We start from the raw sequence: 13,515 nt of genomic DNA on the forward strand, positions 1-13,515 counted from the left end.
GAGTCAAAATATTCCCAAAAATCTATATCACCAAATTTGGAAAGTTTTGAAAAGTAAACACAACAGATTTCCTACAAACAAATCGAGCAGTCAAAGGCAGTCTTCAATTTTATTTGGTAATGGGGTTGATTTATTTTTTTTAGAAGCAGTAAGAATACAAATTAATACAAACTTTAGTCAATAAAATGCTGCTTTTATAGTCTATAGAAATGCTAAACTTATAAGCTTTGAGGATTTATACATAAATAAAGATGAAGCTCAGAAATAGGCACAGCATTCTTTCACTCCTGTTTAAAAATATTTAGGAGTCTTTGAACCAAGCTGAATGATGGATTTTTCACAAATTCAAGTACTCATATTTCCTGAAACTTTTACATTAAAATTTTTAGTTATTTATACATACTTTTGCTTTCCACTGTTAAAAAAAAAAAAAAGGAAAAAAAACCTCAACAGGATGGTTCTCCTAATTTTTCCTTTCAAAAAAAGAAGCATTGTTAAGGGATGTTGGGACCAGCATCTCCAGCCCAGGACTCAGTCCTGGTCCCTGGGGCCCAGCCCAGTGATGGGAACCCATGTCCATGCCCAGCCCAAGGGGTGTGGCTGCTTCTTTTCCAGTTGCAGATTCAACCACCGGCAAAGCTGCGCACACATCCAGAGACACTGACAGGGCAGGTCATACAGGCTGCCACAGACAAGGTGCTGCCTTCAACACCTACAGAGCTCATAAAACACAAACCAGACAACCAAGTGCCCTCCTCCTCTTCAGCTGGTGCCAACAGGAGGTCACTGGTGAGAGCACACATGTTTTTGTGCATCCCCCAAGTACCAGCACAGCCCATCTGTCAGCCCAACACCCCTGCCCACATCCTGGGCCCGCCTGCCTTCCCCACAGGTCCCCTCCTGGCCGGCTGGTCCTGCATGGGGTTTGCAATGAACACACCCAGGCACACCTGCTCTGGGGGGGACACTCACCCCAACAGCAGTGGCAGGTGCCAGGCACAGAGGCTCTGACCCACCCTCCCCCTCCAGCTGCGGGCACTGAGCCCCCACTCGCTGCTCCTGCCACAGTGGTGGGGACAAGACCTCCCTGCCCACTCCCGTGGGTGGCACAAAGATGGCACTGGCTCAGTGGGTGACACCAGAGGCCAGGGGAGCCCACAAGCTCAGTCTGACTCCAGCTGCTCCAAATCCATTCACACTGCACCCCAGCAGCTGGCACCCGGTCTTTGCAGCACTCACACACAGGGATTTAACAGAGAATCTTTAAGACACAATCTAATCAGAAAATCAGACAGGCTGTGGTGATCAGCATAGGGTTCAGTCAGGCAAACATACTGACCAGCTTTGTTTTGCAAGTGACCAACACCTTTTTAAACCCTTTCTGTCTGTATCCACATTGTTCCTCTTTGACTCCCCCTGCACATTTCCCCCACCAGTCTGGGCAGTACCACTGGCCCTTTCCAACATCCTGGGCCCTCAGATTTACAACCTTATCAGTTTCTAAATGCCAGTTTGTTTGCAGATAGCTCGTTATTTTTTGTTTGTTTCTTGTCTCTGTCCTGTTATGTTTATCTGCCAGGCCTGTCTCTGTATTTCAGTTATTGCTTCCCTCTTCTTTTCATCGCATTTGACAAGGTCCTTGACCAGATGATCTTACAGAAGTAAGTGTTCCCATGTTCCCCACACTATCAGTTAGTCTGACATACCTCTACATACTCCCACATAGCCTTACAAACTGCTGATTGAAGTGAAATCAAGTAAAAAATACACTTCAGAACTATCCATGGGTAAATTGCCATGGGAGACTTCCACCTTCTTTTCTTGCTTCTGGTGTTCTCAGGCAAAGACTGCATTCATACTCTTATAGAGAACTTATCTTCTCTGCATTTACAAAGCAGCTCCATTTTGTTTCAATGGATCCTCCCAGAAGGAAAGTTATACTCAGCACGAATAAAGGGTGCTTTCAACTCAAAACACAAAGCAGATTATACTGCAACAAGCCAAGAAGAGAGAAGAAAAAAAAGTCTAGATGGTCCACAAACCGAAGACAGCATGTAGTCAACAATTCTACTTTCTATGAGAAGGAGGAAAAAAAAATTACACTCTCTCCAACTTTAAGGAGAGTCTTGCAAGCCAATGCTATAATTGCTTTACTGTCTTTTTAATCCACTGAAAATGTAGAAAGCTTTTGGTAAAATGTAGCAAAGCTTTGAAAGAAAGGGTAATGTTTCTTTCCCTCATGTTTCAATATTTACATTTATGTGCCCAGTTTACACTCCCCACCATCAGTCTCGGGAGGGAGTAGCACTACAAAATAGTGTTACAACTCCCACAACACCAACCCTGCTACAAAATCCAGAAAAAATGGTAAGTACTGAGAAGATTTTTTTGTAAGTAGTTTTCATTTAGGAGTAGCAATAACATATTCACCATGGGTGGAGAGGAAGCCTAACAATGTGGGCAATGAAAACACATCCTAAACATAAGAAGTAGCATCACTGAATCTGGGGAAGGAAGAACACAAACATCCTTGGAATTCTCCACCCCTCTCCACAGCTCCAACAAGAATTTCTAGACTTAAAATGTCTGGCCTCCTAAAGAGTGTAATTTAATCCTCCCTCCTCCTGAAAGCTTTCATTGCCCCCTTTTTTCCCCCCTGTAATCTAAAGTTTGGAAACAGTGTCAGAAGGACACAAGAAATTATGCTTAAAATATATTACACTGGCCAACAAAGAAATTGTATCCAATGTTTCAAAATTCTTGGAATTACAGGATCTAGGGTGGAGCTTTTGCCAAAGTGTTTATCTTGGTAACCATCAGAGGGGCTCAATCCTTCTAAGCTCTTACAATGCACGGAGCAGTTTACGCTTATGCATTTCCGCCTGAAAGAACAGCTTCTTTACAAACGTGTCTAAAGCGTCCCATCTCCCTGTTTAACATGCATTTTGTGTTAGAATTTAATTCCTTCATATGCAAAGAATTTGACCTAGCACTGTTGGAAAGATTAGCTCTTCCCCCAACCCCAACCCCTCCTAGGAAACTATACATATGCAGCAGTTCATACATGCTACCTCAAAGTCGCTTCAAGTATCAGCATTTTGTAGCAATTATACTTTACAAAAAATTCTGTAGCTTCTAATTGAGCCAGGCACATTTCATAAAGGAAAACACTTTATTATTTTTTCCCCTTTAAAAAACACCGCTTATGAATTCTACCTGCTTACTGATACATTTGACACTATTGGAAAAATAAGGTAGTTGATTTAGGAAGCAAGAATTAGTCACACTAGGGAGATATATATCATTAACCATTTTTTGTTTCTTAATCTGTTCTTTGTGTGCTGTAGATAGAGCAATTCTGCCACCTAGAGTAGAATCCAGGTCCAAGATAAAAAGATTTTGGTGAACATAGACCGTCTGCTTGACTAATTTGAAATGGAAGAGATACCTTCTCTGGCAGATAATTAAATGCAAATATTACGGGTTTATTCATTTATTTTTTTAAAGCACACTACAAAATATTTGGTAGGCTGCTTGCTATCAAAATCAGCAGCATTGCCAGAGAACCAGGTAAAATATATAATAAATACAGTTGAGATAATTTACATTTTTATTGGCCCTTTCATTACACACTTCTCCAAATATTTTCACAACTTCATATAGTTATTTTTCCCCATATAAATGGAAGAGAATTCCCTTAGCAAGGTTTTTAAATTAGGAATTAGTCTATTTGGGCAAATCAGAAAATTAAGAAAATTATAATCCAATTGAGCATAAAAATGGTTCATTCATATATATATGTGTATATATATATATGTTATATTTCCACATATTTCTATTTTGGAGGCCAAAAACTGCTGCCAGGTGATACATAAAACACTGTCTGTTAGCTGGGAGGGGAAAAGTAAGGCAATGGCAAGGCAAAGCAATTCCTTACATAGAGCTGATGATCTTTGGTTTAATTTATATAAAAGCCAGGATTTTAACATCTCTTTAGTATGAACTAATGCATCTACATCCAGTTGTCTCACTCACAAGAATGAAGAACTTATGTCTCCTCAAATCAGAATCTGTGGTTTTAAAGATTCTGATAAATTTAAAGCAATAAATCATCCTTTTCTGGGGGCTGAAAGGACATATGCTGAGCTCTTCCATGAGCAGTTATGTCAAAGTACCCAATATCACAATTTTTCCTCTAGTGACTCAAATACATTTGTCACCGTGGTAGATGGAGATTTGCTTGCAACTAAAAAGACTAAAAATATTATTTTCTTCCTCTATTTTCTCTCTCTCGGGGAGAACACCCTATAAAGGGTATGCAAGGTTAATCCCTTGGCTCACCAAGCATTGGCTGAAAAGGCAGGGACAAGAATTCCCTTCAGGGGCAGGTACTGGATGTAACCTTCATATTACAAAGTCTTTAAAAATTTGTTTCTAGAAGCCAGGAGAGTTTCCCAGATAAAGCCTCTGTCTTTTGTGCAGATCTGTTCCTTAAACACCTGCTACTCTTCAAGCTGAGATAGTGAGATAACGGAACCTTGGCATGACCCTTCCTGGCCATTCTCATGCGGCTGCTCTTGTGATAAAAAAAAAGCACCAAAAATTAGCTGTTGCTGGAATTAAAAATAGCCTCTGCTTATTGGCAATAATATGTTGCACCGAATGCACATAGCACACTTCATCTGAGGATCTAAGTGTTTTGCAAACATTAATTAAGCTCTGCACTGCTATTATGATTCACAGAATGGCATTATCACACCCAGGGGATGCAGGAAAGAAAGCCATTGAAGCAAAGTATAGGGAAGCAAGCCCTTGAAAGCACAATGACTTCGGTTCCATTTCAGATCACGTCAACCTGCATACATCCCAGGACAAAGCAAATAAAGTCAAGGATTACTCAGAACAGAGCAGTTGATTTTTATGTGATTTATGAAGCATAGATACTTTTAAAAAGTACTGGTTTCTTCTGACCTTTCTTCCTTTTCTTGTCATTTACAGGATTATATATTATTAGCATTTCCCAGTCCTACTATTATTTCTGTATATTCTGTTATCTTCCTAACCTTGAATACATTCACCTTTCTTTTCAAATCTGCTAGTCTCGACCTATTTCCAATCATTTGACCTTTGAGTATCACATTTCCTCCAAACACCCTATCCCTCAAGTTCTTTCACTTGACATTTCCTTCCAGAAGTCAGAGAACATTTTTTTCTCTCTCAACCTTTAGCACATTTTTCAATACTGCACTGATCATTGCTGACTCCCTGGGGAGCAAATCATTTTCTATTGCTAGGAGCCAGGAGTAAATAGGCAGAGTAGATCTTGGGAGCTGAGAGAAGTAAGCATTCACTGTCCACCACCACATCCTTTCAGCTCGTCTCCCTTACAGCAGGAACACACTGAAGGACACGTTCTGAGGTTCAATAACTGGTGTGTTGTGATAGGTCTTTATAGCATCAGTCATGTTATGTCATGTTATCAACAAGCAACCAGGATGACTGAGTGCCTCTCTGAAGTGCCTGTGCATCAACACTCAGTGTGCAGACACGAGGACTAGGAGGCCTGCACACAGTTGGCAGGGCTGAGAGCACACTGGGACCATGAAACATGGTGGGGTAACTTACACAGCTTCTGCAAGGGGTGGATGTGATGGTGAAGAGGTGAAGTTGCCCTTGAAGCAAGAGCACTGCCAGGAGCAGACAAGAGTCCCACCTAGGGATGAGTGATGAGTCAGCTGACAGCTGCCCAGAATCACTGGTCAGACCAAAACTGGTAATGTTGTAGTGAATGTCTGCTACCAAGCACCTGCTCATGCAGGCTTTGATCACTCCAATATCTGGTGGAGGGACAATACAGCAGAGCACAAGTAAGTGATCAACCAGCCAAAAAGGGGAGATGCTCTGCTGGATTTTATCCTTGCAAAGAAAGAACAACTAGTCAGGGGTGTTGTGATTTAATCCCCACAGGCATCTCCACCCCATACAGCTGCTCACTCACTACCCTCTGCAGAGCTCTGAGGGAAAGAATTAAAAGAGGAGCAAAAGTGAGAAAAATTGTAGGTTGAGGTAAAAACAGGGAGGGGGGAAAGGGAAGGGAGAACAACAAAAAGAAAAAATTTGCAAAAGCAATTATTTAGCACCAGCCAACTAATGTCCAACTAAGTCCCTGAGCAACAGCAACCCCTGGAAAGCTCATTCCCAGTTTTATTGCTGAGAACAATGTTATGGAATCTCCCTTTGGTCAGCTGGGGTCAGTTGTCCCAGCTGTGTGCTGTTCCAGCCTTGTGTCCACCTCCAACTTCCTCACTGCAGCAGTCAGAGTGAGAAACAGAGAAGGCCTTGATACTGTGTTAGCGCTGTTCAGCAATAGTGAAAATATTGGTGTGTGATCAGCATCACTTTGATCACCAGTCCAAAACACAACACTTAACAGGTATTTTCTGCACAGGTACAGAAACTAACTCCATGCCAGGCAGACTTAGTATGGGGAGTGTGAAGGCTGGGGACAATAATGAGTTGTGGAGTTCAGGATCAAGAAAGGAGGGGACAAGGCAAATAGCAAGACCCTGCACTCCAGGAAAGAGTACTTTTGGTTTCCTCAGGGATCTGCTTGGAGAAGCCACATGGAGCACAGTTCCGGAGAAAAGAATGGGGCAGCTGTTCGATTTTTGTTCAAGGATCAAGCTCAAGATGTGTCTCTCCCAGCGTGCAGAAAGAGCTCCTACACACATGAACAGGGAGTTCCTGACAAAACTCATCTATCAAAAGGAAAAAAGAGATAGCAAGGACAAGTGGCCCAGGAAGAACACAGAGACACTGTCCTAGTGTGTAGTAATGGAGTTCGATACATCAAAGCCCATCTGAAGCTGAACCCAGTGAGGGACACAAAAGGCAATATAAAAGGCTTGTACAGGCATATCAGCAGTTTAAGGAAGATCAGGGGCAGTGTGGCCCTGCTGAATGGGCTCTATAGTGGCAGTCAACACAGATAAGGCTGAGGTACTCAATGCCCTCTACATGATGGTCCTTCCTAGGAAGGTCTGCCTTTCAGAAATCTCAGGTTCTTGAAATCAGTGGAAAAGTCTGGAGTGGGGAAAGCAGTGTCAGTAGAGAAGGGATGCACCCACAAGTGCTGAGGGAGCTGGCCAATGTCACTGTGAGACCACAATCAATGATCTTTGAAAGGTCATAACGATTGAAGAAGGTTCCTGAGGACTGGAAGACAGCAAGTGTCATCTTCCAGAAGGGCAAGGAGGAAGATCTGAGAAACTACAGGCCAACTGGCCTCACTTCAAACCCTGGCAAGGTGGTGCACCAAATAATGCTGGAAGCTATTTCCAAGCACACAAAAGGTTATGAGTCAGCATAAACTTACAGAGCAGGAATCATGCCTGAACAGCCTGATTACCTTCCACAATAAAGTGATGAGCTCAGCAGGTGAGAAGAGAGTCATGGATGTGTTTTATCTTTGCTTCATAAAGGCTTTTGACAGTCTCACATAACTTTCTTATAGATAAGTGACAAAATACAGACTAGATAAATGTACAATAAAGTAGGTTGAAAACTGGTTGATCTGCCAGGCTCAGATGGTTGCTGTGATCAGCAGTACAAAGCCTGGCTGAGGGACAATCACTAATGTATCCAAGGTTGATACTGGGGCCAGTAGTGTTTAACATCTTCATTAATGAACTGAAAGATGGAATAGAGCATGCCAATAGCAAGCTTGCAGATGACGAATGTTGGGGAGGAGTGGCTGATACACCAGATGGCTATGTTGCTTTGCTGCCATTCCAAGGGACTGCAACAGTCTGGAGACATAAACAAACAGAAACCTCACAAAGTTCCGGGAAATCAAATTTAAAGCCATGTATTTGGAAAGAAATAACCCCATGCATCAGCACAGGCTGTGAGGGGTAAATGGAAGGAAAGCAGCCCTGCAGAGCAGGGCTAGGGGATCCTCGTGGACAAGGAATCAAAATTGAATCACTCTGCACCCTTGAAACATTCAGGAAGTACTAGGCAGAGCCAAGCCAGCAGCCAGAGGAAATGATACTTCCAGTGTTGATACACATCATAGGTGCTGTGACCCTTCTGCACTCCCCAGCACAGACATTCAGCATAGACAAAGTGGAGCAATTCCGGCACAGAGATACTGTGGAATCTCCGTCTGTGGAGATATACAAAACCAATCTGAATATAGTCCTGGACAACCTGCTGTAGGTAACCCTGCACTGAGCAGCGGTGTTAGATTGGACAGCCTCCCGTGATTCCTTCTGATCCTAAAGGTTCTGTGACTCTGATCCATGTTCCGGTGACTGAATAAGATGTAAATAAAATAAAATGGTTTTTTTAAAAAAAGAAACTGACTTTCCCCCAATATGTTTCAAACTCATCATACAGCAAGAGATCAGAGATTGTCAGACACTCGCACACACTACTGCGATCCACCAGCAGGTTAAACCTGCAGACATCTCACCCACAGTAAGAGCCCAGAACACTTTTGAAACACTAGGTGGGCTCAATGAGCACACTGAATTCCAATTAAGACAATTTGCACGGCTTCTTCAAGAATGGAAATACAAACTACAGAAACAGGAACTATGCTTTAGCAGAATACTTATGTTAATGTTGTCAGTTAATGAGCAGAAATGAGGGCATAAGCTTGAACATTCCTCTCTCCTATTTGTGGGTACTCCATTAACATATACAGGATTTTAGAATAACTAGAACACAGATGTGAAATACATAGAGCACACTCCTGAAAGTATTTTTGATGTTTTCATACTACTTATGTTTTACATTCTCAGTACTTCTGTGTTTTCCATTCCCCCATCATGTCACTTTATGAAAGTCCCTGTTTAAGATGAAGGAAAGTGAAACCTGCTTTTTATAATATACTCCTTCCTGGATTTTCATTTTACTTTCCATTCACTCCTCCCTGCACCCCCCACCCTCCAAAATATTAATAGGTCCAAAATATGAATCTTGAGCAGCAGAGGAGAGTTTAATGTAGATTTGAAAATCAACATTTCTCTTTGCAATAAAAAATGCTTAGCTCTCAGAAGATTTATCCCTTAATCTGGTGAATTACTAATATCTAGAATTCAAAATAGTATTTTTAATTAACAGAAGCTTAACATTCATTCAACCCCTCGCAAGAAGCCAGCCACTATTGCCTTTATTTTACCAAACAATTGAACAGTCTAATGAAAAGTCACAAAACAAATAAGTGACAATGAGAACTAGATTTCAGCTTCTGAAGCTTAGCTAAATGTATTATGTTATCTACTTACATTCATTAGAGCAAAGATCGAAAGGCACTACCTTTGCTGATACTCACCTTTGAAGAGCCAGAAGACAAAAGAAATCTTTCATTTCAAAGTGACAATAGACAAAACAACAGAATTTTTCACTTGAAAGATTCATTGCTCTAAGGTATTAGCAGGAAATTATATAAATACTTAGCCATCTATTTATTTTACACATACATACGTATGTATACACATATAAAAACACACACACACACACTAGCTGAAGTTGAGCTTGAAGTAGTCAATGTCAATTTTCTTTTATGGAAGCTTTTGGGGTTTGGAGTTGTTGGGTGTGTTTTTCCCCTGTCACACTACTGTGAAGATTGCCATGCTAGGCAGTAGCTACTTCATCGAGACAGAACCTGGTTGAGCTGCTCAGGGTTGAGTCTTATCAGGTACAGCCCTCAAATCACACAAAGCACAGCCAGCAGCAGCCTAGGCAGATCAAATACAAAGCTGGGGTGCAGTGGGAAACCTCAGCTGGGACTGCTCTATCTGGCTCCTGAAACAGGAAGAACAAAGTCCTACCAGTTCATTAAAAGCAGCTTTGAAAGTCCTATAGTTTTGTCACCTATTTCCAGAGCCACATAAGATGAAGAGGGCTGTAAAAAGTTGTGTAAGGTTCATGAACCAAACTTCTTCCCAGTTCAGAGCAAGACATTGTTGTTATGTGTTATCACTAAAAAAAAACAGAGAAATAAACACCACACAACCTCATTTCCTCTAAAGACAGGTAAATTACTTGCAATAGCGCAGAATATAAGTAATAATAAATTATGTTCTTCCACAGTGAGACTGCAGCTTGTGTTTTCATACACAATAGACATTTTCTGTATATTTCTACAACCCAGTTCTACAGTGTTGTGGAAAGAAAGTGCAGTTAAAGATTCAATAATTAAGGTTTTAGTTGCACTTCCAGCAGGACTTAGCAAGAAGCTGACCATATCATGCTAACAGAGATGGGGGGCGGAAGTGCAACAGAAACATTAGTAATAACCTAATTGGAAAATATTATTTGGAAGAAACTCCCAAGCTAACTTGCATGAGCTATAATTTCATGGTGGTGAGTTGATAGAGCACAATTTAAGTGTTTCCAGTTTATGGGATGGTATTTTAAGCCAACTTAAAACCCACAGGTGTTGATATATCTTTCTGGTGTCCATACCAGTAAGCTATAAAATTCAAGGAGCAAGAAGGCTTCCAACTATAGATCCACAATCCAACAGTATTTTCCTGAAAAGTAATACCAATGTGATCTTTGAATTCCTGCCATTTCTATTATTCTCTGTCCCCCAAATTGTCCATTGCTCCAATTACACCCTACAGTACAGTACAGATCAAAGCAGGTGTCCCTTTCTGCTGCAATCCCCTCTCTTCTTATATAGAAAAGCATCCCAGTAGGACACACAGATTTCCCTAAATCTTCATTAGGAAAATTGTGAATGTACTGTGTAATAAGCACAGCGCTGAAACAGTCACTCACTAGTGCAAGACCCTGAAGAAAAAAAACAGGAAACCGCCAATGTTTTGGCAGCGTTCAGGCTGCACCTAAAGTGAGGGAACTAGTTGTTTATTTTCCAAGCCTTTCCATTCAAATCAATGTCTGACTTCTCCCAGACAGGGAATAGAGTAAAAAGTAAAAGGTTTTTTTCACAAAAAGCTAAGAAATGGAGCTGTCTGCCTAGTTTATGTAATTCTTTGCAGAGAAGTCATCCTCTAATGTGAATACTAATTTTCCTTTGTGAAAACGAGCAGCAGTAGTAACCAACAAGTTGAATGTTAGCATATTTGCAACCTGTCAAACCAAAATGTGTGAATTACAGTGCTGCCTTCTCCACTGATGTTCAAAATCTAACATATGCCAATTTACACAGTGCTTGGAGATGGAGGGTGTCTTTAAAGACATGGAAAACATACACCCCCTCCTCCCTCTGGAACAAAAGAAGAAAATTAATGTTTAGTTGTAATGCAACAAAAAAATCAATCTTAGCTCTTTGATAACAGGTTTGTCTGAGATCCCCTGGAAAATAGGACACTTGAGAATTCTTAACTACAGTAGATAACAAATCCAAAATGGCCTTTGCTGTTACAGCAAATTAGTGCCAAGGAAGGCTGAATTATTTCCATACAAATCTCAGAATAGTTCAGTTTTGGCAGAAGCCAAAAAGAAAAGATGATCACTGGAACTAAAAGACACCACATTTACCTACAGATGTGTATGGCAAGTAAGTAGCATGGGGCAAATATTATTCACAATTTTGGCCAAGGGCATATTTAAGATAATCTAGAGAAAGGAATGAATATGTGTTATTGGGGATCCTACGCTTGATTTCAATAGCTCTAGATAAAATGGGGACCATGAGTAGCAAAACTGTATTCTCTGCTACACACCCAGGAACAAGGCATGGGGAAGTCTGTAGCCTTTAACTGAAAATGCCAGCTGGAGTTTCTGCTTTTGTGGAGCTCCCTTTCACAGTGCTCCGGGCAGGATCTTTATTTTTAAAACACAGAATCTCCAAATAATTCTCAAATTATTACCATACAATGTTACTAATGAGGCTCTGAATGGCAGGAGTCTCATCAGAAACGTGGAGGAGCCCCATTTGTGTTATTCTTAACTTGCTTTAATGCTGAAGAGTATATTACCTCTCTCAATATGATGACTCAAAAAGAGCAAAGTTAGCTCTTACAAGCGAAATTACTATTACAAGCAGCTAATGATTACTTTGCACAACAGGCCACACTGTAAGTGTCTTTATCACTGTGTTTGCACCCATCCAATCCCAAAGTTGTGCAAATTCAAGTTGATTAGCAGCTCAACACCAAATTCTACTTAAGACTGCCAAGTCTCTCTCCTGACATCTAAACTACATCTAGAGCATTCTACAGGATAAAGTAGTTGATATTATCAAAATTAATCATCTAATTGCTCTTGTACATTTTTTTATGCACATTCCATCTTTAATGAAATTAAAGACTGAAAAATCTAACAAGGTGCCTTCACTGTTCCTATCAGGTATGCAAACACATCACTCCTTTTAGTTTCTTAATTCCTGGCTGCTATGTCATGAACACTGTCACAAAAAAAGGGTTTGCAGACCTCTAAGAAGAACTACTATGTTTCCTTTTATTCACACTATTTTGGGACATTGCAGAATAAAATAGTACTAACTTTTTTCTTTTCAAGAAAATAACCTGATTCAAGACTGCAGTAACTAGAGCTCCTTGAAGGCTTTTCCTTAATTTATATTGGCATGATTTAGGTAGAAATTAGAGAATTTTCTCCACTACCTACAGAGCCTCAACTAGTATATTTGTCTCTGGCTAATATTAGCAAAGGTACTGAGTAGCTACAGCAGCTCTCTCAGACACATGATCAATCACTAGCAATGCACAGTAGCTCTGGCCAGACCTGCCTGGACTGCAGTATTCCAGGCTCAAAAAAGGCACAATTACAATAAAAAACCCTGAAAAAAATTTAAAAGCCTTAGATTTGCCTGTAGGATGAGGAGATACATTGCCAACAGCAAAGCAGCAGAGCTGTCCCAGACCTGCTTTAGGCACTGGAGGCTGCAGAAGTCCATTGAAGACCATACACTGCACTGCAGAAACTTTGCATTGCATTACACAAGACAAAAGTCAGATTCACTACAAAACATAACTTCATGTCAAAGGAGATGCTGGGACTGATGGGTTGAGCAGCTGACTGAAAGAAATCAAGATCACCAACACACAACCAATTATTATATTTAGTTATTCTATACCAGAAAATTTGTCTTTAAAGGGTGTATTCTTTTCTATGAGAAGTTTCTAAACTGAGGGTTTTGAAATTGATATTTAACTTTTACAAATTAATTTTGGAACTTTTACTGTTTACAAATCAGAAGTCATACATCAAAGCAGAAACTACAGACTTAAAGCACATCTGTGGCCAGGTAATGTCTAAATGCATGAATGCAAGAACTCTTCAAAGTGACAGGAACCTTGTTAGAAAAAGTCCACATTCAGAAACCCTTTGCTTATTAGGTACTGGAGAGACATTAACTTTGCCAACTTTATCAAAACTCTGTGTGTTTCTTGTGTCTCTGCTACTTCTTCCAAATTATTCAAAATCTCTGACAATGTAAACTGCAGTTATCCAGGCTGTTGTATGCTCCAACTAGGCAACAGCAACCTGAAAAAAGAAAATACTTTAAACACAACA

This window comes from Corvus cornix, chromosome 4, assembly GCF_000738735.6.
Source record: "Corvus cornix cornix isolate S_Up_H32 chromosome 4, ASM73873v5, whole genome shotgun sequence".
NCBI classification, from domain to species: domain Eukaryota; kingdom Metazoa; phylum Chordata; class Aves; order Passeriformes; family Corvidae; genus Corvus; species Corvus cornix.